This window comes from Lactuca sativa, chromosome 1, assembly GCF_002870075.4.
Source record: "Lactuca sativa cultivar Salinas chromosome 1, Lsat_Salinas_v11, whole genome shotgun sequence".
Classification (NCBI taxonomy): domain Eukaryota; kingdom Viridiplantae; phylum Streptophyta; class Magnoliopsida; order Asterales; family Asteraceae; genus Lactuca; species Lactuca sativa.
Window position 1 is genome coordinate 123,003,033 of NC_056623.2, and position 3,219 is coordinate 123,006,251.

Sequence of the window (3,219 nt, forward strand, 5' to 3'; positions counted from 1 at the left end):
AGGCGGGAAATATTTAAAAAATTCAAAATTTTTAATTTTCAAATATTATACAAAAATTTTAGTTCAAATTTTTAAATATTATACTAAAATTTTCAAATTTTTATATTTTTAAAATTTTAAATTTTAAAATACTCAATTGTTTTAGGAAATATCAACTTTTTAAATAATTTTATTCATAGTTTAAGGTCCGCGATTAATCGTCGATTAATCTCCGCCTAGTACGATTAATCGATTATCGTCAGTCGACCGCCGAATGATTTTATAACTTTACCATTACCATTACCGTTAGCGTTACTACCGTTACCGTTACTATTACTAAGAACGTAAATAAATATAATAATCCGAAAATAAATATCTTGAATATAAATACATATTTGTTACGTATTTGTATGTATTTTTTTAAATATTTTAAGTATTTTTATATATTTTTCATATTTCTAATATAATTTTCATATTTTTTAAGTATTATTTATATATTTTTAAGTATTTTAAGTATTATTAAGTACAAATAAATAAAAAATACATAAAATTACGTACAAATAAGTAAAAAATACATGTAACTATATTTATTTATTTTTAGTATTTTTTATCTATTTTACATATTTTTAATATACTTTAGTATTTTTAAGTAATGTTTATATATTTTTTATGTTTTTTTTAAGTATTTCAAGTATTCTTACGTATAAATATAATACTTAAAAAATAATTACAACACTTAAAAAAATACTAAAATATATTAAATAGATAAAAAAAATACTTAAATTATTTTAAAAAAAATATTTAAAATAAATAAATACATTTATAACTACTTTTTACGTATTTGTATGTAATTTTATGTTTTAAGTATTTTTAGATATATTTATACAACATAATACCGTAAATAATTAAAATATACAAAAATACTTAAATTACTTAAAAATTAATTAAAATACATAAAATAGATAAAAATACTTAATATATTTAAAGATTATATATAAATACGTAAAAGAATATGTATATTCAATATACTTATGTCTGGATTATTATAATTATTTACGTTTTTAATAATAATAATAATAATAATAATAATAATAATAATAATAATAATAATAGTTGTTTTATTAAAAGTTAAGAATTTAATGCATTATACATTTGAGTGTAGAGAAAAGAACACATGAAATGTATCTAGTTCAATTAGTTAATGCGGTGGGGTGAGTGGGAGGATGCATAGGTTTCAATCCCATGCCTTCCAGTTCTCTTAAAAAGTCCGATATCTTTTAATAAAGGGGTTTATGTTGACCTGACATCAGCTGCCATATCGAAAAGTGTCCAACTTGGCATGCCACATCTGCTGCTGACCGGCTCAATAGGTAAAAATGACGCCGATGACCGGGTCAATAGGTAAAAATGACGTAAACTGAAGAAATTTCCTGATTATCTGACTTTTTTATTAAAAAAAATTAAGATTGTTTTAAAACTTTTGCCAAAATACTGGATTTACCTATATAAATCCCAATCATTAATAGTAAAAATGTTTTTTTTCTAAAAAAGAAAATTGATCAACGCGGTGATTTATAAAATAAAAAACACAATTTACTTAATCATGTAATTACATACAAATTTTTGTTTATAATAATCGATGCATATTACTAAATGATTTAATAAAATAAACTAATAATCTCAATAAAAGGTAAACCGATTATAAAGACATGAATAATACAAAATTACATTTCAATCAAATAAATCTATTTTGATCTCATATTTACAGTAAATTCCAGACGTAGGATTTGCTACATATCTTTGTTGGTTTAGAATTTTACTGCTTATTGACAATTTTGGCCACTTTTTCCAAATGAGTTTCTTTTGCGACTTTACGTAGGTTTTTATTTCTGTCTTCCACTGTATCCATTTCTACTCCTTCTCTATCTTCTATTTCATGTTTTTTGATTTCTTCGTTTCTTGGGTTCCGATTTTGATTGTTCTTTCCCAGGATTGAACCGATGATGAGTTCTTTTGTGAAAGAAGTTCAAATTCAAGCCCGTATTTTGGATTGGCAACTCGGAAGGCATATCCGATTGGAATATGCAACCGGTTTTTGCAGCCATACCAGTGTTTGATCCGCTTTTCCTGAGCCTCCCACCTCAATCTTTTTGTCGACTTACCCTCTTGCAAGAGCACCCGTCACCACCTCCTTTTATGGTGTGTTTTTTTGTTGATTTCGGTTTAGGGTTTTAAATTTGGTTAATTATGTTTTCTGTTTCAGTTTATCGTGATGATAAGATTCTCTGAAAGGCGCTTTTCTCTTCTTCTTGGAGATACTGGAAATTGAATTCCGTTATTCCGATTGTCGACCACCACTGTTCATGTTAAATGTAATAAATCCATCACCTTCTTTGGTTCTATTTCTAATTTGAACCTTCTATGCAAGAAGGATTTATGTTTTTTTAGATTTTGACAATATTCAGTAGATAAGTAGATAACTGGATTGAAATATTTGTGCTTATTTGTTTTTATTGCTCTACCGAGCCATTTGATGATGAAATTCAAAAGCGAGTTTCATGAAGCACAACAAGTGTTTGATGAACTGCTACAATCAAATCTTATTTCTTATTTCTCATGTAACAATTTGGGTACTATGTCGTGTGCACCAAGATATAGCTGCAATTACACAATTTTTCATCACACTATAAATTTATTTATTTATTTTTCTTTGATTAAACGTTAGTTTATTAGTTAAATCTATCATTTCAGTTTAATTACATATTTGTCAAGGGAAACCGACCAAAAAAACCTGAAAACCGAACCTAAAAAGATGTACAAAAAAACTACGTGACCAAACCGAAAAAGGTCAATACCAGTCCCAAAAAAGATCGGACCGAAAGAGCCGGAGAGTTGTCCTAAAAAGACCGGACCACTCTGAAACCCACCGAAAAAAAGATCGGACCGTCTTGAGACCGATCCGAGACTGCAAATCTGTAGGTCTAATAAAAAAATGATGTGGCAAAGTGTTATGAGTGCTACCACCCCCTCTATTCTAACACACTTCTAAATACCACATGTTAAGCCTTTTCGTCAAACTGAAATTTCAATTACACAAAATGAAATTTCACAAAATCTGTTAAAACTCATACACTCTTAACATAAAATATTGAGCGATCTATGTAATAGTACCATGGTTTTGTTTCTTGGCGTTTACTTTCTTTTTATTTATTCACTATTTGCATATGCTTTCTGTTTAGA

The 3,219-nt window shown here is 26.9% G+C and overlaps 1 long non-coding RNA gene across 1 annotated transcript; it reads left to right on the forward strand.

Moving 5' to 3' along the window:
* Positions 1–1,864: 1,864 nt before the first annotated feature.
* Positions 1,865–2,589, forward strand: LOC111878137 (uncharacterized). The gene is made up of 2 exons (XR_002845629.3): positions 1,865–2,178; positions 2,243–2,589. It is a non-coding gene; the product is annotated as an uncharacterized LOC111878137 (long non-coding RNA).
* The last annotated feature ends 630 nt before the right edge of the window (positions 2,590–3,219 follow it).